The sequence below is a fragment of the Equus przewalskii genome, chromosome 15 (genome assembly GCF_037783145.1).
Source record: "Equus przewalskii isolate Varuska chromosome 15, EquPr2, whole genome shotgun sequence".
NCBI classification, from domain to species: Eukaryota; Metazoa; Chordata; class Mammalia; order Perissodactyla; family Equidae; genus Equus; species Equus przewalskii.
In genome coordinates this window covers 46,298,523-46,326,473 of record NC_091845.1, presented here as the reverse complement: position 1 = coordinate 46,326,473, position 27,951 = coordinate 46,298,523, and the positions used below count along the sequence as shown (strand labels likewise).

Genomic DNA, 27,951 nt, shown 5'->3' with positions numbered 1-27,951 from the left:
TGGTTTAAAACAACAGAAATTTATTCTCTCACAGTTCTGGAAGCCAGAAGTCCCAAATCAAGGTGTTGGCCGGGCCACGCTGCCTCCAAAGGCTCTAGGGGAAGAGACTTCCTTGACTCTTCCAGCTTCTGGTGGCTCCTGCCGTTCCTTTGCTTGTAGAAGCATAACTCCAATCTCTGCCTCCATCTCCATGTGGTCTTCTCTCTATCTCTCTGCATCTTCTCCTCTTCTTATTGGCTTTAGGGTCCACCTTAATCCAATATGATATCATCTTACCATTAACTAGTTGTGTCTGCAATGGCTCTATTTCTAAATAAGGTCACATTTAAGATTTCAAGTTGACGTGAATTTGAGGGGGGACAGTATTTAACCCACTAGACATAGGGATTATTACATATCATTATTTCCATTGCATCAGTGAGAAAGCTGAGGTCTAGGAGGGGAGACAACTTGCCCTGTCACTCAACTGCCCACTGGCAGAGCTAGGTTGTGGACTCGGCTCAGTGTTATGTCAATTCCATGCTTTTTCTACTAGACCATGCTGCTTCTAGAAAACCAGTCTGCAAACTCAAAACTAGAAAGTAATGACATCAATGGTCATCCACCTATTGGCTCCCGGATTATACCAGCAGAGGTGAATGATCAGAGGGTGGCTTTGAGGTTTGTTTTTCATTTCAGATACGGTGTTGGATCCAAGAGGATGATGAGCTCATCACTGTTTTGTAAATGGAAGCAGCCATGCCACGTACTACAGTTTTGCCCAACTAGGACATAACTATCCAACCATCACACAAGGACTGGAACGCCATGGACTGCTCCGCCCTGAGGCCCCAGTTCTAACTGGCCAGGTGAACTTAAGTAGGTCACTTGTCTTGGCCTCTGTAACAGCACGACCAGCATTGGACAATGTCTTCATTGCTGGCATTTTTTGAGTGTATACAACACACTTGTATAGTTACAGGAAAGTGTCCTTGCCCATATATGTTAATATTTGCTGGAGTGTGGGCAGGGCAGTTTAAAGAATGTGCGCACCATTGACTTTTCACCCCCAAGTTAATGGTTAACTTTGTCTCCTTGTTTGACTATGTTGCTTGTTAGCTTTGCTCAAGAAGAAAAATTCTGAAACTCCAAATGAAATGCTTGTAACATTTACCTTTTTTCACCTTTACTTGCTACAGTTTATTTCCATTAAGTCAGGATAGCTTTTCAAAAACATGATATTTCAAAAATACAGTATTCCACTACATTATTTACTATATAAATCTTGGAACAGATGTCAAGTGTTCAAAATAGAAGAATTCTCTTTATACGCTTGTGGTGTCTTTAAAGGTTAGAGACATCTATTGCAGCAATCTAGAAAAATCCTTCTGTGTAGGTAGCTCAGTAAAGTAAAGGTCTATGACAGCACTGTGTAATGGGAACACCTCGAACTTTGGGGTCACACAGACCTCAGTTCAAATTCAAGTTCTATGACCTTGGGCAAGTCACGTAACCTCTGGATTTCAGTCTCATCCCTGAGTGCACCTCAAAATAGCCCCTTCATAAAATTGTTGTGACTTTTAAAGGCATATATGTAAAAATCCGGTGTGTAGTGAGGAGCCCAATAATGTGACCCAACCTCCGCCCTCCTTTAGTCAGTTGTTCTGTTGGGTCAAGATCCGCCATTTTGAAAATGTAGGTAGGACACTATGATCAAATTCCCTCCTCTGCCAAGTCTACTAGCAATGTGGAAAAGGCTGATCTATTTTTCTCATTCCAATTAGGCCTTGGGGCAGTATTCTGGAGGAAACCCAGGCAGCATGGAAGATTTCTTCCCCACTGAGGAAAGTGCCTATGTCTGAATCTATAAGTTTAATCCACCGTTCTGCCTCACCGATGGATTTTACCTATTGTGCCCCTGAAAGGAAAGGAACACAGTGAAACTGGCTGTGGGCACACTTGATAAATCATTGTTGGAACTGGAGGGAATTTCGTTGTGGAGGTAACAAGCGACCACAGCCTGCCTCGGTGCCCAGCCCAGATAAAGTGTGGCTGAGACTCAGAATTGTTTACTGTTCAGTGCTGCGGACACATTTCCTGTTGGCCCTGCAGGGAAATGACAGATGCCCATGGTTGTGCACCAGGATTTGGTCTGCCAGGGGAGCTTGTTTAGAGGGGATCAGACTATGGAGGGAAGGCCATCGTGAGGGTGAGGAGGAGCAGATAAGGTTTCTGTATGCAGAATCCCAGACGACGATGCAGGGGCAGGAGAATGGACCAGATCACCTTGGCAAGCCTTCCCAGTTCCAATAGCAAACATGTAACGAGCCTCTCATGTGCCAGCCCCTGTATCCCCAGCTGGAGGCATGCGGAAAAATGAGAAACAGCTCCTGCCTTCGAGGTCCCCATTTAGTGCAGCAGACAGCCTGGTAACCATCAATGCAACAAAGCAGAGAAGAGGCCTCTCTTGCCCATGGAAGGAGGAGCACATTATTAAGGAGCAGGTTCTCTGGAACCCAACAGCCTGGATTCAAATCCTACCAGGGCCACTCCCTAGTTGTGTGACCTTGGGCAAGTTATCTGACCTCACTGAGCCTGAGCAGCCTCATCTGTAAAATGCGGACAATAATAGTACCTAGCTTGTGGAGTTGTTAGAAGATTACAAAAGTATTTTTAAAGTGCTTGGCACATCCGAGGCACTTTGCTGTTAAATTGCAAATAATCCTCAGGGAATCTGTTTTCATTATGTCTGAGCACCTTTTCCAATCTGAAAATAAAGGCACTGAATATATAAGCAGAGCTCTCTTGATTTATAAGCAGATGTTCGTGAAAAGTCTTTTGGAAGGTGGAAACATTAAACCATGTTTGTGTTTAACAGACCACCCTTCACAGGGAGAATCCAAGCGTTTGATATTAGCACAGTGTCTGATTTTACCGCTGACTCTTTCTAGCAAAGGCTTACGGGGCCCTTTCTGTCTTGGAGAGAGCTGGAAGCATGCCCCCGTCTTCAGCATACCTCCCCAGTTATAAGTAAAAATAGTATAAGAAAGAACTGCGTGTGATGAATCTTGGGAACAAAACTGGAAAACTTAGTGATGCAGAGAGAGCCGGCGTGGGCAGAAACAAGCGTTTTCCCAGGCTAGCTCTCTGGCTTCCAGGTAAGTTAGCGTTATGTTGTTAATCGTCCCTGCTTCAATTGTACCCATCCCTGATCCCACACCAGTATGGAACACACCCTGAGCATGAGTATGTGTATGTATATGAGCATGTACCTGTGCTCATGGGCACACACATGCGTGCGCGCGCACACACACATGCGCTCACACACACACATGCTCACAAGAACACCAGGGTTATCTTTCTAAGCTTTCCTGGCTCTGAGGAAATGACATTGTTTCTGACTGGATCTAAACAGACCCCAATAAAACATCCAGTCAGTCCCTGAGGTCTGTGAACCAGGCCGTGTCTCCCACATACCACTGTTCTGTTTCCTGACCAGCTTCTGACCTTGTCAGCGTGTCCTTGTTTCCAGCTCAACACCCTCCTCCCTGACTTGGACACAGAATTTGGCCCTTGGGCTCCACAGGAAGCAGCCTGCAGTCCCCCTCTGGCTCCATACTAGGAACTCCACCAAACCAGTTCCACCCACTGTGGCCTCACCCAGTGTGGATGGCCAGGCAGCCCAGAGCACCTGTCCAGGTGAAGAGGCCTCACTCCACCCCCTACAGCTGTAACCTCTCCTTAAACCCCACATTCAACCATTTTCCTCTGAACCCATTTATAGAAGCACTTTTCCCCATCCAAAGAAGCATCATGATGGCGTGCAGTGACAAAGGAACAGACCTGAAATCAAAAGACTGTTCTAGTTGTGATACCTTGAGGAGGTCTCATGAGCATCTGGGCCTTGTTTCCCCCCCACACACACACATTTTAAGTATCCAGTAAAGTTGTATAGGTGGAAACACTGCAAACTTTTAAGGGAAACAATCCTTCCTTGCCCTTTCTGCTCCTAGACTTCCTCCCTTTCCATCCTTGCCCCTCACACCACCATCCCATGTCAGAAACAATATTATCCTTGATTATCAATTCCTCTGGCTACTGATTCCATTGTGATAGATTTATTTAAGCAATTAAAGAGGGAGAGTATGAGGACTATGAGTTCCTCAAGAGGACTGTGTGCTAACCTCCCAGTCCCTAGCCCAGTGCCTGGTTGAGTGAACGAATGAACAAATGAATGAATGATGTGATGGCTTGCTATTTAGCATGAAAAAGCTGTCCCACGCTAACTAGACCAGACTCCATCTGGTAACTTGACTGTAGGATGCCACGAAGATCAGCTCCATAGGCAAGACTAACAAAAACAAGAGACGGGCACAGAAGTGCCCCTGCTTCTGCACTGTTCATTCTGACTCACTGGCCCCTGCCCCAGCCAAGACTCTTCCCAGAGTTCACCATTGTGGCACCCAGATGCTCCAGTCAGAACATGAGAGTTATCTTCAACATCCCTCTCTCTCTCTCACCCACCTAGTGATCCCACACACCAAAACTCTTTCTCTCTCGACTGCTACCACTATTTTTAGCCATCATCATCTCTTGTCTTGTTTACTATAAAATACTAGACCTCCCCACCCTTCCCCTAATTTGTTCAGCCTGAGTAATCATCTATTATAGTGAAAATCAGGTCATGTCATTTCCTTGCTTAAAATCCTTCAGCAACTTCCCACTATACTTAGAGCAAAATAGAACTCAAAATAAAATCAAAACTCCTTAGCATGATGTATAAGTTAGAGTAACACTAGCTGCTGTAACAAGTGGAGCAAAAAATATATATAACAGTTGAAACACAATAGAAGGTTATTTCTGAGTAATGTAACAGTTCCAGGTGATGGGTCCTAGTCAGCAGGCAGCTAACTCCCAGGATTTAGGAACCAAAGTTCCTTCTATGTTGCAACTCTACCACTTTTGTGGGCCTCACAGACATCTGCTTCTAGCTGGAAGAAGGGGAACAAGAGCCTGTGAAGAAGGCAGACCTGTTTCTTAAAAGTCTTGACCTAGAAATGATATGTATCATTTTAATTTATTGGCAAGAAATAGTCATATGTTCACAGCTAAATGCAAGAGGGGTAGGGATGTAGTGGTGTCCTGACTGGACAGCCACTTCCCAGGAAGGGACAGCATGAGTCTTGGTGGGAGCTGGTCATCTCTATGACACGTGGCATGCAAGGCCACGGGAGATCTGGCCTGCTTTTCCTACTTCATTTGACGCAGCCAGCATACCTCTCACTCTCAGTGGCCACTCTTTTTGTTTCTTACTGGATCTCACTCTCTAGCTCCCTCAAGGCAAGCCAGCTACGACATCCTCCTTTCAATTTCTTAAGTGCACCAAGCTCTTCCTGCCTCAGGGACTTCGCACATCCTGATCTATTCCAAAGTTCCCTCTTCCTTCCACCCCTACCCTTCTGATTTTGTGGGGCTATCTCTAACGATCCCTTCGTATTCAACTTAAATTCATCAGAGAGTCTTTCCTGACCTCCTCCACATGCAAACTCCTATCTGCCTGTTATGCTCTCTCATGGGGCCATATTTTTTTTCTTCCTAATACACATGTAACTAAAAATTTATTTTTGTTTAGCTTTGTTAATGCCTATTTTCTCCTGTTAGATTCGATGAGGGCCAGAACCCCTTATGTTTGCTCATCGCCTGGGTTATTCTTGGGTTATACTCAGGGCCCAGTTCAGCATCACAAATATTTGTTAAATGAATGGATGTATAAATGAATGAATGCTTTGTTTTCAGGATTATGAAATTAAATTAATTAAGGTTAGGAGACAGGGTAATCTTGTATTTATTTAGCAGTCATTATATGCCATCATTTGGCTAAAACCTTTACACACATTATCTGAGTTGATCCTCAGACCAGCTTTTCAAGGTAAGTATCTTTATTTCCACTTTCTCTGTGAGGCCTCTGAAGCTCATGGTTCCTAAGCATTTTGCCACAGTTCAAACAGCCAGAAAGTGGTGAAGGCAGAAGTCCTACTCATAGTACCTGCTCCCAAAGCACACGGCTCACTCGGGTTTTAGAGAGTCCTGAAAGGGAATTGGATCAGCCAGAAGTGCACATGGCACAAGCTGCTTTTGGGCCAGAGCTCTCCGCCTGCTCCCTGCCCACTCATCTATAGCTTCTTTCTTTCTGTGGGCAGGTGCTGTGGGGTGAATTTTCTCTTTTTTCTTCTCTCTATTTAAATATGTTTTGGTAAAATGTAGGTATTTCTATATTCCCACACACTTCACCCACACAAATTCTCCCATCCGTATCTTTCATGTTCCAGGAAATACAAATTCTAATAGGACCTTTCGCTATGGAGTGTGTCCATTCAGAAGAACAAGCGATAAGCAAGGGCAGGCCTAGCCACTGAGGCCTGAGAACTGCAAGGCCAAGCAAATCCAGCTTTCCATCCGGACTTCCCCAACATCAGGGCACAAAGAGGTGCTGGCTGAGGGGCAGAAACATTTCATCAAACCGGAAAAGGGAGAAGGAAAGACCTGTGGCATAAAAGCAACATAAATGGCCGCGAAGAAAGATAATTCACATTTGCACTGACATCCTACTTGGGAAATCTCTATAAGGTGCCTTTCTGGGATCCTCCTCACCTCCTCTTACCTCCAACACCAACACTTCTGTACCCTATTACAGAATTCATTTTGAGGCTAAAAGAGAAAGGCCAAGGGAGAGGGGATGGGAAGGGGGCCCAACATGGAAACACGACGGCAGACCAGGCCACATTCCTGTCCCTGTGAGGGTGATCAATTGTCCCTGAGCCTGAGGGGCTGCTGGAGTTGCAGGACTTTGAGTGCTAAAATCAGCAAAGTCTTGGGCAAACCGTGACAAGTTGGTCACCCTAGTGCCCGCTGGCCACGCTGAGAGGCATGTGCTCACACTTTTGTGGCTAGCATTTTCTAACTCATAGCCACTAAAACTCAAGACCCACAGGAATGAATAATACAGCAATTTATGAGAAGCATCATTTTGAATAAGCAAAATATAGTCTAACTCTACTGGTGCTTTAAAAAGATACACTAGTATAATTTGCAACCCGGAAATCACTTAAAATTAAATATTAAAATGAATTCAAAAGCTAGAATTAGGGGCTTGCAGTGAAATGCCAACCCCAAGAATGCATGGTATAGTCCCCTAGAAAAGGCAGCTTAAAATCAGAGACCCAGTTGGATGCTTCTGCTGGTGTCTCTCAAAGATCTAGGGATTGCCTTCTGCGGATAACGCCTGGACACATCGGCATGGAAATGCATGGGGGCACATTTTGCACTCGAGTTGCTGAGGGTTTCTTATGGCCCCATATGCCAACCATAGTGGGATGTGGGTATATCCCAGAATTCAGTCATTAGTCCGTGAACAGGTGTTGAGGGCCCATGATGTGTCCAACACTTTTCTAAGTGCTGGAATTTGATGCTCAGTTTCCCAGAAATCATAGCAAATGGTTTGGGTATGGTACTTCTTTTAAGAATCTCTGGCCACAGGAGAGAGTATATAGGAGTCAGGAGCTTGGCACTGGTATATGAGCATATGTGTGGTTACAGTGGGACAGAATATTCTTGATCGACCATGTTCCAGAAAATCTGTATACATGGGCCATAAGTCAAATGTCTGACCACCCGTCTTTGGTCTAAATTCTTCCAACATCCTTTCCCATAAGCTGCCTGATGAGGAGTTTGAAAGGATGAGATAGCAAAGACACAGTTGTACCCAGACTACAGCTAGCCAAAGAGGCCACAACAGGCCCTGAGAGTTTTCAAACTGGTTTTTAACTATGAAATGTAGTTTACTCAATTGCTAGATTAGACAGAGTCCAGAAAAGAAAAGGAGGGCACCCTCCAATGGAGTAATGAAGGAGAGTGTAAGAAAGGATTATTTTTGAGGGCGTGGACAGGGTTAGGAAGACAACAGGGGCCAGTGAAGCACCTGAGACCAGTGACCGTGGCAGCCTTACCCCCTCCCCAGACTTGAGGTGGTGAACAGAGGGGGTGATGACCTGCGCAAGAGCCGTGGCCTTTGGAAGAAGAGCGCAGCATCCCACGCACTTTGCCTTCACCCTCAGTCTCCCACCAGTGCCTCCAGTAGCCACACCAAACAGAAAACAGAGAGGACTGAGATCCCGCTACAGTCCATTAGGGAGGGCCTTCTGGGAAGGGCAAACGGAGGCTATCCAGCACAGTCATTAGTAAATACCACTCCCGCGAAAGAAGTTCCCATCACTTGAGCTCTTCCTCTGTGCCAGGCATTGTGCTGGACCCCGGGAAAGGCATTCTCTCACTTTCTCCTCAGATAAAATGGTTGCCTCATTCGAGCTTCTCCTGGATAAGTATCATATCTTAAAACTCTTGGAGCTCCAGAAATACAGTGTCCTATCCATGGGAGGTAAGAATAAATATTCTTGCCAAGCTGTTTGAAAAGAAAAACAGCCTCTGAACAGAATATAAGGAAACAGTGGGGAGGCCACTGTTAACTAAACAGCTCTCCTCATGTCGTCAGCGCAACCCCTGGCCTGAAGTCCGGGATTCTGGTCTCCAGTTCTGCCACCACCAAATTTGACGACCTTCAGCAAATGATCTCCCTTACTCTCTGCGAGTTTTTGAAACCCATTTCCCCGCCCACCTAAAGGAACGTAGTCCCCAGCAATTCAGCTCTGTTGACACAGAGTGAATGGACATGAATTACTTTTCACTTCCCAGTTTGGAGTTCCTAAAATTATCACACTGTCACAAGCACAAAATTAGTCAAAGCCCAAGTGAGCCATTAAATTAACATCCCATGAACTTAACTCTCCTTGATTCATAACTTGATTCCTAAGACTGTTTACAATTTTAAACACCATTGTTGGGGAGGAAAACTAAAGGAGAGCTTGTCTGGAACTTTCCAGATTGCTTTTTGGGGTCACTTGACTGACTCACATACTCTGATGTTTTTAACACATTACCCTGTTCACTGACCCTGTTGTGAGGCTTAGTAATTTGCGGTGGAAGGTGACTTTCTGTAACTGAAATTCCACGCCTACATGGTATTTGAATTTGGTTAACCAGTTAGAATTAGGTTGCCCCTGGCACTGGGTCTTTGAAGCAGTGAAAGACTGGAACAAAATTCAGAGATCGAGCTCACATGCTCCCAGGGGCTGCCAGCTTCGGGATTTTCACAACTTGTGTTAAGTGACCAGAACCATATGCCTTGTCCCAAAGGCTTATTCTCATGGGGAGTGGATGCAGTGGGCACCAGGCTCACCAGGTAATGACTTATGAGCTACACTGGGGGTTAGGAGGCCAGAGCTCTGCTCCTGATCTGCTGTTTATCTAGCATTGTGATGGGGAAAGTCACTCCTGGCTTAAAAGCCTGTAAGCGTTTCCTGTCGTTTTTTGGTGGGAGTCTAGCATCCTGTCTGACTGAGCTGACCTTGCTTGGCCCACCTTCCACTACGCTGTTATGTGCTGGGCATCTGCCCATGATCCTCAGAGCCCTCCGCTGCTCTGCTCTGTGCCACAGGTGCTGACCATGCAAACTACGTGTCCCAGGCTTCCTTGTCTACTGGGTTTTGCTTAGATTTGGTCCACGAAAGACATAGATAGGAGATTGGAGGGCAGGAGGAGGGGAGAAGCCAGGATTTCTTTCTATGATGTCTCTGGCAGTGGCTGCATCTTCTTCGTGGGCCCAGCTCCCATCACTCCACGTTTGTTCTTCCTGCCCCTGGGGTTCTAGCGGCTTCCCACTACTGCCGATCTCTGAGAGACCTCACGGTCTCCCGGGTGCCCTTTCAGATTTTCTATCACACTAGTTCCTTGCACCAAATTCCTGGCATGGATTCTGTCTTCTGGTCTGGACCCTTCTGATACACTGGCCGTGTCACTTGCTCTTTCTATTGTCCCCTGCAAAGATCCAAAATGCCTCAACGCTTTTCGCCAAGACATCCCTCCTTTCCTCCGGGCCAGGCCTGAAGCCCTCTGCTTCAGATTCCTGGAGAGACGTTTCTTTAAAAACAAGCCAGGCCCTGGAGCTTGAGCCCAAGGTTGCGTGAAGCCGACCCACTTCTACCTTCCTGAATTCTGAAAAAGCCCAGAGATACTGGTGCTTGCATGAAAGGTCACTGCTCATTTTAATCAAACCGTATTGCTCTGCACCGCTGGGCTGTGGGCTCAGTCAAGATTTCCTGTGTGGCAGATTTTCTGTCCTCTTGGATAACAGTGCTATTTGCTGCAAGTATCTAATAGAGCTTGAAATTACCCTGGCAAGTTGTTTTCTCTTCTCCAGAGTGGCCCTAGGCTCTGTGCCGTGTTTATCTAGCACTGACATTGTTTTTATTAAGTAAGCCCTTGCACTTCCAAAGTGTGCTATAGGCTCTGTAAATATTTTATTAGCCTTCCTAATTAGTCGTTACATCTCACGACCCTGCTGGGAAGTAGGTCAGTGTGACAGTGCCCATTTTACTGCAGAGGTGGAAGACAGCTACCCAGAGATGGGAAAGGGCCTTGAATGTGAGGGCAGAGGGGACTGCTCCTCCTTCTGAGGGAAGGCAGGGCCTTTGCTTGCTGGAGTTGAGAGGGGTTTGATCGTCCAAAAGGGGGAACAGTGAGAAAACCTGTCCATCACCTCCAAGATGGATGGAGATTCCTTTACTCAGGGCTGTGCTGAGAACTGGATGAGAAAACATAAAAAAGTGAATGGCACACAGGCATGCCAGCACACAGTAGGCACTCAATAGTCCCAGTTCCCTTGGCTCCATTGCTCCTCTCTGCCTCCTTCTCATTACTACACTCAGGCTTGAGTGATTCTGCTCTGAGTAGGGGAGCGGGAGGGACAAAAAGAGCTGCCGTCTGTGAGCACTGTGGTCCCGGAAGGAGACCTGTGAAATCTCTTATCAAAGAGATTTATTGATTTTCTTTGTGGTCAACCAAATGTTGACTTTTAAACATGTTTTCCAGGGTTAAAAAAAAATTTAAGTACAGCTACTAAATTAACTTCTTGGTTGTGAGATTTCAATACTTTCTACATTGCTTTTTTTTATCTCCTTGATATACCAAATAATGAAAGAGGTGTAATAAAATCTCCTATTAGCATTGTGATTTTGTAAAGTTCTCCTGATATTTCTAGGAGTTTTTATTCTACGTATTTGGCTGTTAGGTTTTTCATCACACAAAGGTTCATGGCTGTTTTATCTTCCTCAAAGATTGTATCTTTTATGATTAAAAATCGGATTCTTTTCTTTATTTAACAGTTCAAGCCTTGAATTGAGCTTTATGTTGAAATATCACCTTTCTTGTTTTTTAATTGTTTGCATTTTCCTGGTATAACTTTGAGCATTAAAATCAACATTTCTTCATTATTTACTTTTAGAGATGTCTCTTATAAACTGCATATAGGTGAAAATTTTGTTTGTTTTGTTTTTTTCAACCTGAGCAGCTATCTTCTTAAAGGGAGAATTCAGCCCTTTTATGATTGTTGGCTTAAGTGATGTATTTATTTTTAGTTCTTTTCTTTTTTTATGTTTCCTATTCATTTTAGTTGGTAGTCTTCATTTATCTGTTTTTCTTTTCCTAGTATTTGGCTAGGAAACCCATGTTTTCGGGTTTTTTCTGTACTAGCTTCCTCCACCAGCCTTAATTGACACCTGTTATCGTGCTCCTCCATTCTGCTCGTGGGTGCAGTCCCATCTTTTTAAGTCTATGTTTTCAATTGATGTATGAAATTAAATAATAGCCGTTCTGTCCTCACAAGACATTTTACCAGCTCAGCCCCCTTCACTCTGGAAATTCTGAGCATTTTTTTTTACTGGTTATTTCTTTGCTCCTTCAGCTTCTAATTTTGCTGAGATGATCCATAATTATAAATTCTAAATCATCAGCTTTCCCCTTCAAGTATTTATCTTTGGTTTCAAAAATCCTGCATTTACATTTTTCATTTCCTTGTGATATTATCATCTTCCATGTAGATCTTTTGTTAAAAAATAGATTAATTCATTTTAGTTTCTTTTTGCCTTGATTTAAAAGTTTTTAATCAGTTTTGTCTTAATCTGGGTTTGCCAGAAAGCAAAGCCTACGACCAAGGAAATTGGAGATTTGATCGAAGGGACAGGGTGAGTGACAGGAGAGTGACGCAGGGGAGGAGGAGAACCAGTTCAAGGAAGCACTCCAGCTTGGTCATGACTGCAGGTGACTGGTCGTTCTGTCCTGGGAGACTTCCTGGAAAGCTGCATGAATATGTCTCAGCCCTGTCCATCCAGTGGGAGAAAGAGGGAAGGATGCAGCCACCAGCTCAAGACGCCCCATCCTGCTCAGTGGATCCAAGATTTGACTCATGGACTGTTAACTCCCTTGCATTCCCAGGTTGCACGTACATGAGAAGTGAGCAGTTTCCCATGGTGGCTTCTGCCTGGGCCTTCACAGAGAAGCCCAAGGACATGAAGTAAGAAACATAGGGCACGGGCCTGAGGCCAGGTACTGTCAGGCTGCATCGCAGGAAGCTGTCCAGATCCCGTATAGAACCCGTCATACAGCCAAGATTTGAATAACAGAAAGTTGAGGCTGGTACATTCTGAAGCAGTGCATAGAGGGTTTTCAGTGTAAGTGTAGGACCTGCAAATAATCACACACACATCACACCCAAAGATTCAGAATAAAGAATGACCTCTCCCCACTCCAGCCCTTCCTGCTCCTCAAGCCTGCTCCCTAGAGGCAATTTGTTTTTGCCTCTTTGAACTGTTATCTCCGGATATTAACCTGCAGATTTCTAAAGACTTTCCAACCACCAATTTTTCATTCATCAATCTTTAGAACTTATCTATCGATTTCTTGTTAAAATGAGCGAAAATTTTGTTGTAATACCACCAAAACCCAATGCTCTGCTCTCGTCCTTCCAAAAACTTTTACAAAATAGCTTTTGTTCAATAACAATCAATGTTTACATTATTGTGGCTATGTAAATAATGTTCATTGCAATGGCAAGTAGAAGTTTATATTTTTTCCCATATAATTTTTTCATTTTTGTAAAATTAATGGTTGCCTGGTTTTACTCACTCACTCGGTTTTTATGTACCTATAGTTTTGCCACATGCAGCAGCTGATCTACCATAAGCCTACTAGAATTTTCTTTTGGAATGTTCCTTCATATCAGATAATTTTTGTATAAACAGTTGTCTTTTTTTTGCCCTTTGGATCTCTCTTTTGGAACCTTTGTTCCTCTCTAATCTGGGTGGGCTGGCTCCCTGGACCTGCTACAAAATCCTCAGCTGGAGACTTCCTTTGTGCTCTCCTCTTTTGGAGACCATTTCCTTCTGGACCCCATGTCTTCTTTTTTATTGGTTTACTCCCTTAATTTGCTGGAGCACATCCATCAGTAGTTTCCTATGAAAGGATGCCTTGTAGCCCAAGTCTTTATTTCTCTTTCACACTTGAATAACACTTTGGCTGGCAATAGAATTTAGGTTGCATATTATTTTCTCTAAGAATTTTGAAGATGATTCTCTTTTGTCTAGCATCCTTAGGCATGTTGCTCCTAAGAATACCCACGCCATTCTCACTTTTAATCTCTGATTTGTTTTCTCTCTGGAAGAGTCCAGGAGCTCTGATTTAACTATGATATATTGAAGTTTCTTGGTTTTGCTTGGGTGTGATCCTTTTTTCCTCATTGTCTTGAGGCCTCACTGGGTGCTTTCAATAAGGAAACTCTTTTCTTCACATCTGAGAAATTCCCTTCAAGTATTCTTTTGACATTTTACTCTCAACTATGTTCCTGCTTTCTAGAACTCATCGTTTTGATGCTGAATATATCCTTTAGGTCTCTTATCTTTTTTCTATTTTTTTGTCATCTCTTTTCACAATGTTCTATTCTAATTTTATAGATACAACATTATATTTTGTCTCTCATCCAGTTTTTATAATAGGCACTTAAAAGACACTCATTAATATTGGTTAAATGAATGAAACTCTCTAAGAATAATATAGTTATTTTAATTATTTTGGACTTTTCTTTTGCTCCTGGTAGTATCTTTGATCTCCAGATTCCATTTTATGTGTTGATTTTCCTTGATATCTTTCTTCATATATGAAGTTGAGTCCATTAGAACTGGGCTTGGCTGAAAGTAACAGAAAGTCACCATCACATAGTGATGACACTAAATTGAGTTTGTTTCTCTCAAACAACAAGACAGTCTAAAGCCTTGCACCTTCTCAATGAAGTCATCAAGCACTCAAGCTCCTTCTAACTGCCTGCTCCACTACCCTAGGCTTTTGTTCTAAGGCTACAAGATGGCTGCTTCATCCCCAGGTATCACATCCACATTCCAGATAGATAGAGGTAGAAAAGAGGAAAGATTAAAAGGCAAAATGTGGATGCAGTTTAGTCTATGCCTTTTAAAGCCTTTTCCTAAAAGCCCCATGCAGGGAAACGCACTTTTATATCTCATTTAAGGCACGTGTGCCATATGGCCAACCCTAACTTTAAGGAAGTCTGGGAGGGGAGTGTGGGCAAATTGCTGCCTAAACAGGACCAGGACTCTAAGGATGAAAGAAGGGAGAAGGGATGTTAGCAACCAGCAGCGTCCAGGGGTCGTTCACTGCCTGCTTATATTAGAAGTGAGACCCTGGGAGCCGGCCTGGTGGTGCAGCCGTTAAGTTCGCAGGTTCCGCTTCTCGGCGGCCCGGGGTTCACTGGTTCGGATCCCAGGTGCGGACATGGCACCGCCTGGCACGCCATGCTGTGGTAGGTGTCCCATGTATAAAGTAGAGAAAGATGGGCACGATGTTAGCTCAGGGCCAGGCTTCCTCAGCAAAAAGAGGAGGACTGGCAGTAGTTAGCTCAGGGCTAATCTTCCTCAAAAAAAAAAAAAAAAGAAAGTGAGACCCTGCAGGTCTGATTGCTCATGGGGGTGATCGTCAACCGGAGAGTTTCCCTGTGGGATCATCAGTTGGAGAGCTGACAATTCTGACAAAGCCTGCAAAATGTCAGCAGGCTGCTGCCAGCTTTCTAGTGTCCTCAGGAATGGCTTTTGTTCACAGAAAATATTTAGAGATTTGTGTTATTTTTGTTTTGAGTTAATATTCAATTTATTAAAGTTAGAATTTTAAAAATCTCATTCTTTCTTAAACTTTTGACTTGAACTTACAAATGTTATTGGTCTATTTATAAGTCTGACAGGTCTTAGAAATTGCCTCTAAGGAGTTTTTGAATGATGTTTGGTCCCATTTACAAAAAATTCATTAGACACTTTCAAATATTTTAAAATTCATATACAAACTTAATACATCCAATTTTCTTTTAAAATACTTCATTTCCTGAATTAACAAACAAAACTTTCCTGAGCATATAAGTAATTTTTATGCTTAAAATATTAAATTTATAAGTACATTGACTCTAAAGTTATCTAAAATATTCTAATTCAACCTAACCATCACGAATTTAAAACAAATATTTAATACACCTTTTAAATTTGAGTTCAAGGATTTCGCTTATAATTAGCCAAGTTCTAGCATTACAAATACCTAAAATACCAAATATAAAAAAAGATTCCCTCTTAACAACAAAAAAATGAATACAATGATTTTAATTCTCTTATTCCTTTGTATTTTTAATTCTAAATCTTACTATGATTTCAAGTTCCCTACCCACTAAAGAAGTCAAATTCTGCCCCCGATGTAACCAGGGTTGTTTCCTGGTAGAGATTTTGTCAGAACCTGGAACTGCAGAATCCCAGAGCAGTCCGTCTCTCCACCCATACTGTCATATCGAGCCTATCTTTAGTAGGCTGAGCCATATGAAATCGGCATTTTTATAGTGTCAAAGATGTTCAAATACTGGTTCAACTTAATGAACACATTTATATCATGGGCTTCAAAACTCAAAGCAGCAGCATCCTCATAGCTGTTATTACCTAATTCTCTAAGTCACACAGTTCTGACACAGATCTAAAATGATGTTTGAGTGAATTCCAGCTATCTTCATGAAGTCATTTTCAGGAAGTCATTCTACTTTCCCCTGACCAAGGGTCAAACAATACCTTCTAACTTTGGTATACGCTCTTTTCTGTATGCTTGATTGGTACAATGAAGGAATCAATAATACCAATATGATAGCAGGGTGAGTTAAGAGATCTGACAGAAATACATTCTATCCCACTTTTCAGTCCAGGGATATTTATCCTCTCCTGAGGTTATTGCTGCCATCTCCCCTGGGTATCCATGCTTGGCCACCAGTCTTCTGGGGAGGGTTGAAAGAGGAAGGCTGCAAGGGAGTTCCCCCTGCTCAGGACTCACACGTTCACTTAATTCCCCTGGATTAAGCTTTAGCTGTTACCTCCTACCCTCGACTGTGTCTGCTGTCCTCTGCATTCTAAGTCTTTCCGAGTCAACCTCCCCAGGAGGAAGCAGATTCCTGGTGAGGGGGCAGTTCCCTGGCACTGTGGGATGGAGGAGAGTACAGCTGATGTGCAGACATCTTTAACCAATCCCCCTGCCCTGGCTTCCAGCTCCCAATGTTGCCCTGCCCTTCGCTCTCCTTGGTGCTCTTGAGTCCAGGTTCTGTAGAGTGAGTTGGCTCCACTGTGCTTCACTCACTTCTTGATTTCCAAACATCTATTGAACCCTTTCATCTGCTGCTCTTTCCTCTCCTGCCTTTTTGACTTTGTGGGTTTTTTCCTTTTTAAAATTCATTTACCATAACTTAAATGAGGTCACAGGAGAGAGAAATAGTAGATGTGTGGTCATCTTTAACTGGAAGTCCATCCATCTATAGTTTACTCTACACATTAAAAGAATTTCTGCTCTCTTTTGGTTTGAATTCTTCTGCCATGAATTCTCCTTAAATAAGATACCTAAGTAATGGACTTTCTGAGTCCTTGAATGGTTGTTTTTCTTTTGCCTTGACATAGTAATGCCATCTTGAGTATGTGTCCAGCTTTTATATTACTGTCCTTTTCTCTCAGTAAGATTCCTTTGGGAGCTAGAAATGTAGTTCTGGTTCCCAGTGCTCCAGATGAGAAGTCTGCTCCTAATTGAATTCTCTTTCTTTTGTAACGGAGCTTAAAAGTCTTTCTTTGTCCTTAGGATGAATAAATTTAGATATCTGGGGCTTTCTGTTGTTGTTTATACTGATTTTGACATTAATTTTTATTAACTCTCTTTTTTATTCAGTAAGTCCTTAAAATCTGAAGATTTGAGTCAGCTGAGAGAAGTTTTCTTCTATTAATTCCCTAATTATTATTACTCTTCCTCTACATCCTTCCACATCTCCTATTATTTGCGTATTATATTTCCTGTATTTACCCTCCTGGTGTCTTATATTTTTCATTCATCGCTTCATTTTCTTTGTATTACATATTGCTCAGTGTAGTAAGATACTTCTTTCTTTTGATCTTCAAAACCAGTTAGTCATTTTTCAGGAATGATGGTGTATTGTGGTCTGCCATAACAAATACCACAGACTGGGTAGCTTAAACAATAGACATTTATTTTCTCCCAGTTCTGGAGGTTAGAAGTCCAAGATCAGGGTGCCAGTAGAGTTGGTTTTTGGTATGACCTCTCACCTTAGCTTGCAGATTCTTGCTAGCTCCTCACATAGCTTCTTCTGTGTGTGTGCAGAGAAAGAGCTCTCTGCTGTCTCTTCCTCTTTTGATAAGGACACCAGTCCTACGGGATTAGGGCTCACTCTTTGACCTCATTTAACCTTAATTAGCTCCTTAAAGGCCCAATCTCCAACTATAGTCAAATTGGGGTTAGCGCTTTAACATATGAATTTGGGGGGACACAATTCAGTCCATAACAGATGGTTATCATTTAGTTTTTTTTATTAAAGTTTTAAATCCAGAAATCACGTCTTTTAGCATTCTCTAATTTTATCTCTTTTAGAGAGCTTGCCACTCTTTAAATAAAATCAATTTTCTTCTGGCTCTTTAGTTAGTTTGACTCAGTGGGAACCATAAGTTGTGATGGTCAACTTGGTGCCCCTTCTTTGAGTTCAGGAGTCCTCTATGGTTGGGCATTATTTTTTAATTTTATTTTACTTTATCTTTTGCTGGGGAAGATTCACCCTTCACTAACATCTATTACCAATCTTCCTCCTTTTTCCTCCCCCTAAAGCCCCAGTACATAGTTGTGTATAGTTGTAAGCTCTTCTGGTTCTTCTATGTGGGCTGCTGCCACAGCATGGCTACCGCCAGACGAGTGGTGTGGTTCTGTGCCCAGGAACCGAACCCAGGCTGCTGAAGTGGAGCACACTGAACTTTAACCACTAGGCCATCAGGGCTGGCTTGGTTTGGTGTTATTTATTTGCCACTGTTGCATGTGAGTCCCTTAAGCAGACATTGAGGGTCAGTCTTAAGATTAGCAGGAGGTGGAAGACTACAGAAAGTTATTCCAGTGGCTCAACAGGAAATGAGCTGGCAAAATGTGAGCCATTTGCCACTGTGGGGGGAAACATTTCTCTGTTCCCCAATTTCTACTGGTACCAGCAGGTGGGCAAAAGCCATCTCCTATCTCAAAGCCTAGGAAAAATGCATTTCACTGGTACAGCCCCTTCCTGGTCTCCCAGGATGCCCAGGATTGAGGAGCATAGGCTCTGCGTAGAGATGGTAGATGTTCTGGCAGGAAACCAGTAAGGACTCAAGTCCAGGGCAGCTCCTGCTCACTCTCGGGACAGTAGATCTCCTCCATAGTGGCCCACAGCTAAGGCCCATGTCTTTCTATTCCTTTGCTCATCCTATGCCTTCTCTTCTCCTCAACATATGCAGCTTCATCTTTAACTTCCACAAGAGACCTTGAAGAGTTATTAAAACTGCATCCCAAATCATTAGCAAATGAAAATAATTTTCTCCTTTCCTAGAGGAGGGAGAGCTCTGTCTTCAACACTCCCCTGAGGTGAAAAGAAATAGATTCCTTGATGACTTCTAGCGTAGACTATGTTGACTCTTTCTAATATAGATACACATTTTTAAAAAGAAGGAAAAAACCAGAAACATCTGAATTTCCACAAAAAAAATAGATTAAAGATGCATGTCCTGCTGCAACTCTCTTACCTCTGACCTATGCTTCCAATGTGTACCTGAAAGGCACTGTCACTGGGAGGCCACAGACCCAGAGAACCAACCATATAGCTGCCAGGATCCCCTACCCACATAACCAAATCTCATGACTGTTAAACGGCACAGAGAGGGACAGGCTTCCCCAGACGCACATACACTGCCGTGTGTAAGTGAGTGTGGCATGTGTGTGTGTTTAACTTGCTGTATGTGTCTGTGTGTGCCTTCCTAAAACAGCCTGGAAGCCCTTTGAAAGCAGATACATTGCTGGTACTGAGTACCCCTCATGGGGCTCCCACAATTTAATGCTCAATAAATATTTTCTGAAATGAATGAGTAAAAGACAGTAGAATTGAAAGAAAAACTATATGATTTCACATAGATGAAAAGTAAGAGTGTGTATAAGGCCAAATTTTTACAGGCCTAATGATTTTTGGAAACTAGATGCAATCACTATCAGTAAAATCATCATCTTTTTAACCCAAATCTTCAGCTGCAGTACTCTGCAAGGAGTGACGGTCAACCTTGAACATAAATATGACGACCTTCTCCAGTTTGCTTGCAGATATTGGCAGGGAATGGAAATCTTTGACACACACGGAATTGTTCAACTGTGACCAAATAAATCAGCAAGAAATGATAAGCATTTTTGTATAGAGAGAGCTGTATAAAAAGGCACCGATCAATGCAGCCAAAAAAAATTGTGTTCTCAGATTATGAGATCCTGATCAGAAAACACATGTGTTCAGTAAACTGGGATGTGGTCCCTATACTACACAGCTGATATACCCAAACTGTGGCTCCCACTCCTTTCTATTCTGCTTGAAGAGATGGAGACTCCCCAAGAACAGCTGGACAGAAAAGTGGAGACAACCAATGTTAGTGCAACTTGGAAGGTGTGGTCCCTACATGAAATGCTGCAGACAGGAGTGGTGGCTAGGACAGGAGGTAGTGGTCATGTCCCATGAACACTATCTCTTCTCAGTCCTGGCAACACTTTAGAATCACCTCTGAAAATATACCAGTGCCTGGGTCCCAACCCCGGAAAGTGTGGATTGGGGACTGGGCATCAATATGTTTTAATCTCCCTAAGTAGATGCAGGCAAATGTAATGTGCAGTCAAGGTTGAGAACAACCAGTTTATGCATTGTCATTATCAACCCACTGCTAGATTATACCTCTGAGGAGGATATTCAAGAAGCCTTCAAGGAGATAGAAGAATGAGACAGTAAAACAAAATCAAATGCTATGAAATATGAGATCAATAATGTGGAGGGCAAACTTGATAAATTGTTGTGAGGTTCAGAAATGCTTGCTGGGATTGAGGTAACTCTCTGTATTCCTACTTAACAATAGAAGTTCCCAGGAATTTCTGATATGCTCGCCTTCACAGCCCTCTCCTCTTACGAAGCCTTTCCCTCATCCCCAACCCCGCCCTAGGTGCCAACACTAAGGAAAATCATATCCATGATTGGAAGACAAGTTTGTGAAATGCTTTCAAAACAGAGTTAAGAGAAGAGATGAAAATGATAAGAGAGACAATAGCTATACAGGATAGAGAATGAAATCAAACATAAGAATTATTGCTTTCCCCAGGGCAGAAAACAGGCAAAAATCAAACTCATAATTGAAGACAACTTCCTGATTTCTTGTGATCTGATTAGAGGTGTTGAAAGAACTTCCCATGCCACATGGTAAATAAATGAAAAATAAACGAAAAGAGAGCCATACCAAAATGCATCCCGTCAACTTGAGTTACTCCGACTGAAAAAATGTCTAATAAGCATCTACACACAAAATACAGGCCATTCAATCCCCACTTCATTTCAAGCCTCACCTGCAATACCCAACAGCTCATTCACATGAAACTTGCTGCCCCAGATGCAACATCTGTTTCTACACCTCTGTACATCTGAAAATTCAGCTGCCTCACATTAAGGCCTCCTGCCCAACCCTCTTCCAATCTCGTCCCCTTAGGTCTACACATCCTTCAAGGCCTGGCTCAGACTGCCTCCTCAGCAAGCCCCCTGCCCGTTTCCCTTATTGAAATGAGTCTCTTGACGGCCTTCCTCCCCTCACTGCACCCCGCTTTATGATCAGAGTTGCCATCTGCCTCCTTCCTAGACTACGAATCTCTCCTAAGGGAGGAGGCACTGCTGACCCAATACACACAGCCTCTAGCTCATGCCTGACAACAAATGCTTGCTTCATAGTTTGGCTTTTACTCCCTGTGTCTCCCCTGTAGGTTTCTAGAATAGGCCTTGGCCCTCTTCTCCAGAGAATGATGGACATCGGTCATCCAAGGGTGAAAGCCGCTCCAGAACCGCTGCCCCATCTGGTGGGTGACTCCAACTTCCAACAGAGCCAGTTATCTGGGACTGGTTTCTCCAGGAGAGGGACTCCTTCACTTGAACTCTGTTGATCTGATGGCTTTGGGATTGCCTGAACTTTCGCCCTCATGGTTTAGATCCCATAACCAAGCACTAAGGCAGGTATTACTGCCCTTACTGTATAAATGAGGAAGCTGAGGTTCAAAGAGGTGCAGCGTTCCACCCAGTCTCACACAGCCTCTCAGTGACTGAACCAGGATTGGCACTCAGAACCTGGGTCTCCACACCCTGGGGTCTTTCTACCATCCCAGGCTGCTTCCAAGACTGCTGAAAAGAAGAGGAAGAAGAGGCCAGAGATTCTAATTTGTCCCTTCCTCCTCTTCTCTGTGGTGGTTCCGTGTTTCCAGAACACATGGACAGTGGTCCGTATCTCTCAGGTGCTTCACCACCGCACCAGTTTCTTGTGTACAGAACATCAGATTAGAGACATTGTTAGATCTTTGACTAGCCTGCTCAAGGAAGAAAATCGAAGGCCACTGCCCGTGTGTGAGACACAGCTCTAGAGAACTTGTTTCAAGCCTCAGCTTTAGAAATTAAAATCTTCTAATCTGAGACTTAGCTTTTGACCTCTAACAAGGAAAGTAAATAAGCAAACCCAGACAACACAAGCACAGCACAGTCACAGAAGCCCGGTCTAGCATTTTAGCAATTAGGGGTACTTGTCCATAAAGCACTTAAAAATCCATTTAGGCCGGCCAAGTCGGTTCAAGCTCTTTAATCTTGGATAAAGTAAACAAGACTGTTTTTAAGCTAGGTTTTTTTTTTTCTATTTTAAAGCAAGGATATTGGGAGAGAAAAAATAAGACATTCAAGGCCAGCCCTTTTGACCCTAGTAATGTATAACAGCTGCAGAGGCTAGTCAGACCTTTTGGTGATATTTTCAGTCTGCCAACGCCAGCTCGCCCTTTCACACATTGAAAACAACACATCTCCTTTTCTTTTTGTTTGTGGTTTGGAAATTCCTTAAAGGGAGGGCCCAAACATTATTCTCCACCCCACAAAGTGTAGCTCAGCCTGGGGAGTCTCAGCAAGCGCTTGCTCACAGACTGACCAGTGGAAGCAGCAGGCTGTGCCCTCACTGTTCACTGTTTGCAATGAACAAATCTCCCCCGAGCCCGCGGGCACCCTACTTTCGGGCCAAACGAGCCCATTTCCAATGTCGAAAACCTTCAAGCTACTCCTTGTTCCTTATTTGCACACATGGATTCTCCTCCTGGAGCACGTTTCCATCCTTCTGCCTCTACCCATCTCTATCAGCTGAAAGGACACCTCAGTGGAACTTTTCCTGATCTCCTTGAGACGTCCCTGGTTTATTTTTCCGCTACTGGTCTCTTGGCAGTGAGTTCTGGAAGGCATGGGCTACTACACATTTCTCTGTGTTTATTTGTTTAACGTCTGTTTTCCCCACCAAACTGGGTGAAGGCAGGGACGACAAGTGCTTTATTCACTTCTGTGGCCCCCATGCCTAGCACAAGGCCTGCCAGCACGCGTACTGAGCTGAGGTGAATAACTCAGACCTCAAGAGAACCAGGTAAACAAATCCCAGTTCATTCTCCCTTTCAGTTAAAGGTCTCAGAGCGTAGTGTGCCCTTCAACCAGCATGGCTCAGCCAACTGATTACTCACCCACGGCCGCAAAACTCCAAGTTTAGAGGCTGTGCCATTGCAAAGGATGGCTTGCAGGGGCCCACGAAGAAATGCTGTGCAGTTCTTATCTGAACAAGGTGCACCTACCAGAGAATTCCTGAGAATGGGAGGTGGAACGTGACCAGAGGGTGGAAAGCGGTGCCTGTCTGTACTTAGAGAAATTGTTCAATGGAGCTGCCGTCACAGCTTCCCTTCTTTTAGCTCTTGTTCAACTGGAAGTTATTGTTTTTCTCCTACGCAAGGAATTCCGTAACCAGGATTGTTCCCAGGAGGGCTGGCCGCCGGCCCCTGTGTGCTGACAGCTGTGGCGCTGGTAGGCAGGAGTGCGCCGAACTTCGGACCCCTCTGGAGAACAAACCCTTCAAAGCTGTTTAGAGACTTAGGAACACGATCAAAGCATTTAATCTGGAGTCCCTGACACTTTCTCAAGGCATCACACTCCATTCTGCAATGGAGAAAAGATGTTGCAAACACAGAATTCAGGCTTACAACACCAGCCCTTTTGGATTTTTTTTTCCCAATTCTGATCTCCTATTAAGTTTGGATTTTTTTTTTTTTAAAAAGATTGGCACCTGAGCTAACATCTCTTGCCAATCTTCTTTTTTTTTTTCCTTCTTCTTCTCTCCAAAGGCCCTCAGTACATAGTTGTATAATCTAGTTGTAGGTCCTTCTGGCTCTGCTGTGTGGGATGCTGCCTCAGCATGGCCTGATGAGCGGTGCTAGGTTCACGCCCAGAATCCCAACTGGTGAAACCCTAGACTGCTGAAGTGGAGCGTGTGAACTTAACCACTCGCCCACGGGGCCAGCCCCCTAACTTTTTATTTTGAAATAGTTATGAATTCACAGGAAATTGCAAAGATAGCACAGAGAGGTGTTATGTAGCCTTAACCCATTTTCCCCAAGGGTTGCATCTTACTTATACTACAGTCCTACATATGTTTTGTTAGAATTCTACCTAAGTATTGTAATTTTTTTGAACAATGTAAATGGTATCATATTTTTAATTTTGGTTTCTACATGTTCCTTGCTAGTCTATAGAAATTCAATTGATTCTTGTATTTTCTTCTGATATCCTGCAATGTTACTGAACTCGCTTACTAGATCTAGGATCTTTTTTGTAAATTTTTGGGACATTCTATGTAGATAATCATGCTATCTGCAAATTGGGACAGTTTTAACTCCTTCTTTCTCATTTGTGGGCCTTTTGTTTCCTTTTCTTGCCTTATTATGCTTGCTTGAACTTCCAGGACTATGCTAAATAGCAGTGGTGAGAGTGGGCATCCTTTCCTTATGTCTGATCTTAGAGGAAGAGTGATTAGTCTTTCACTATGAAGCATGGTATTAGCTGTACTTCAGGAGATGTTCTTAAGCTGAGGAAGTTCTCCACTATTCTGAGTTCTGTGAGTTTTTATCAGAAGGTTGAATTTTATCACAAGCCTTTTCTGCATCAATTGATAAGATCACATGATTCTTCTTCCAACTTTTTAAATATATTGGATTATATTAATTGATTTTCTAATATCGAATCAACCTGTCATCGCTGGAATAAACCCCACTTGGTCATGTTGCATAATTCTTTTTATATATTGCTGAATTCTGTTTACTACCATTTTGTTTAGAATTTCTGCATGTATATTCATGAGGAATATTGGTCTGTATTTTTCTTTTTTTGGGCATTATCTTTGTCTGATTTTGGTATCAAGGTAGTCTTGGTTTTATAAAATGATTTGCGAAGTATTCTCTCCTCTTCTATTTTCTGGAATAAATTGTATAGAATTAGTGTTAATCCTTCTTTAAACGTTTGGTAGAATTCTCCATTGAATCCACCTGAGCCTGAAGGTTTCTTTTTTTCAGCATTTTTTCATTATGAATTTAATTTCCGTAATAGTTATAGGGCTATTCAAATAGTCTATTTCATATTGAGTGAGTTAGGATGGTTTGTATTTTTCAAGGAAAGGGTGGATTTCATCTAAGTTGTCACGTTTATAGATGTACATGTGTCATAGTATTCCCTTGTTATTCTTTTGATGTCTGTAGGGTCTGTAGTGAAAGCTTCTGTTTCATTCCTGATATTAGGAAATTGTGTCTACTCTCTTTTTTTCTTTGTCAGTCTTGCTAGAGATTTGTCAATTTTATTGATCTTTTCGAAGAACCAGATTTTTGTTTCATTGATTTTCTCTATTGTTTCTTTTTTCAATTTCATTGATTTCTGCTCTTTATTATTTCTTTCCTTCTGCTTGCTTTGGGTTTATCTTGCTTTTCCTTTTCATTTCTTGATGTGGGGCATAAATTATTGATTTGAGACTCTTTCACTTTTCTAATGTAAGCATTTAGTGCTGTAAATTTCCCTCTCAGCACAGCTTTAGCCGTAACTTTCAATGTATTGTATTTTCATTCAGTTTAATGTATTTTTTTATTTCCCTTGATTATTTAGAAGCTTACTGTTTAATTTTCAAGTGTTTGGAAATTTTTCTCTCATTTTTGTTATTGATTTGTAGGATGGCTCCATTGACGTCAGAGAATACACTTCAACTTTTTTAAAAGAAAAAAAAAAAGTATTATTTCAACTTTTTAAAATTTGTTGAGGTTTATTTTATGGTCACAATAGGTCTCTCTTAGTGTATGTTCCCTGAGCATAGAATGTGCATTCCACTGTTGTTTGGTGAAGTGTTTTAGAAATGTCAATTAGATCCTGTTGGTTGACGGTGCTGATGAGTTCTTCTATGTCCTTGCTGACTTTCTGTCTACCTAGTCTATCATTGCTGAGAGAGTTGAAATCTCCAACTCTAACTGTAGATTTGTCTATTTCCCTTTAGTTCTATCAGTTTTTGCTTCACATATTTTGTAGCTCAGATGTTTGATGCATACATGTTTAGAATTGGCGTGTCTTCTTGGTGGATTGACTTATTGTTATGTAATGTCCTTCTCTGCCCATAATAATTGTCTTTGCTCTGAAGTTTACTTTTTCTGATATTAATATAACCACTCCTGGTTTCTCTTGATTAATGTTTGCATGGCATGTCTTTTTCTATTCTTTACTTTCAACCTACCTATACTATTATATTTGAAGTACGTTTCTTATAGACAGCGTACACTGAATCATGGTTTTTTTTTTTTCAATCTACTCTGCCCACCTCTCTCCTTTAATTAGTGTATATGTTCATCTACATTTAATGTAATTATTGATATGTCAGGGCTTAAGTCTACCATTTTATTTTTTGTTTTCTGTTTATTCTTTCTGCTTTTTTATTGCCATGTTTTACTTTTGCTGTCATCCTATGGGTGACTCAAGCATTTTTTTAGAACTCCATTTTGATTTATCTGTAGTGTTGTTGAGTGTATCTCTTTGTATGCCTTTTTTAGTGCTTGCTCTAGGTGTTACTATGTATGCATAACTTATCATAGTCTACTAGTTTTGATATTTTGCCAATTCAAGTGAAATGTCCAAATCTGACTCCTCACTTTGTGTCCCTTTGCCCTCTCCCACTTACAATTGTCTCAAATATTTCATCTACATGCTTTGAGAATTATATTAGATAATGGTATAATTTTTTCCTTAACCATAAAATAATTTAGAAAACTCAAGAGGGGAGGGGAACTCTGTTGTATTTACCCATATTTTTTATTATTATGTTATTTCTTCCTTCCTGATGTTCCAAAATTCCTTCTTTCATCATTTCCTCTCTTTTTAGAGAAATTCTTTAGCCATTTTGTCAAAGTAGGTCTGCTGGTGACAAATTCTCTTAGTTTTCCCTCATCTGAGAAAATCTTGTTTTCCCCTTCATTCCTAAAGGGTATTTTCTCTGAATATAAAATTCAATGGTGGCAGTTCTTTTCTTTTAGCACTTGAAAAATATTGTGCCACTTCCTTCTGAACTCCATGAGAAAGTCACTGTCATTTGAATTGTTTTTCCCCCATAGGTAATGCATCATTTCTCTCTGGCTGCTTTCCAGATTTCTTTGTCTTTAGTTTTCAGAAATCTTGGCATGGATTTCTTTGAATTTATTCTGCTTGAGATTTGTTCAGCTTCTTGAATACATAGGTCATTGTCTTTTGCTAAAGTTGGGAATTTTTTGGTTGTTCTTTTTTCAAATACTTTTTCACACTTACCTTCTTTCTCCTCTCCTTTTTGGGTTCCAATAACACAAATATTTGCTTTTTTTGTTATAGTCCCACATGTCCCTGAATCTTTATTCACTTTTTTAAACAGATGTGATGTAACATAATTCACATACCACAGAATTCACCCATTTAAAGTATACGGTTCAATTGCTGTTAGTATATTCACGGACTTATACATCTAGCATCACAATTAATTTTAGAACTTTTTCATTAGCCCAAAAAGAAATCCCACATCCCTTAGTCATTTAGGGAATATCACCATCTTAAAAAAAATTACGTCTTTCAGTCCATAAACATGGGATCTGTTTCCATTTATTTAGATCTTCTTTAATTTCTTTCAACAATGTTTTGTAATTTTCAAAATATAAGTTTGCACTTCCTTGTTTAAATTTATTCCTATGTATTTTATTCTTTTTGATGCTATTATAAATGGAATTGTTGCCTTAATTTCCATTTTCAATTTACTCATTGCTAGTGTGTAGAAATACAATTGATTTTTATATATTTATTTTGTATCCTGCAAACTTGCTGAACTCTTTTTTTAGTTCAAATGGTTTATTTTTTTCTTTTTACTAGATTCTTTGGGATTTCCTATATACAAGATCATGTCATTTGCAAAGAAAATAATTCTGCTTCTTTCCATCCAATATGGATGCCTTTTATTTCATTTCCTTGTTTCACTGCTCTGGCTAGAACCTCCAGTACAATGCTGAACAGCAGTGTAACAAGAGACATTCTTGTCATTT

General features: G+C 42.0%; 1 long non-coding RNA gene across 1 annotated transcript; it reads right to left on the bottom strand.

Moving 5' to 3' along the window:
• Window positions 1-23,210, bottom strand: LOC139075966 (uncharacterized). Its single transcript, XR_011527049.1, has 2 exons — window positions 23,062-23,210; window positions 1-250 (listed from the first exon to the last, which is right to left on the bottom strand). It is a non-coding gene; the product is annotated as an uncharacterized lncRNA (long non-coding RNA).
• Window positions 23,211-27,951: the final 4,741 nt, after the last annotated feature.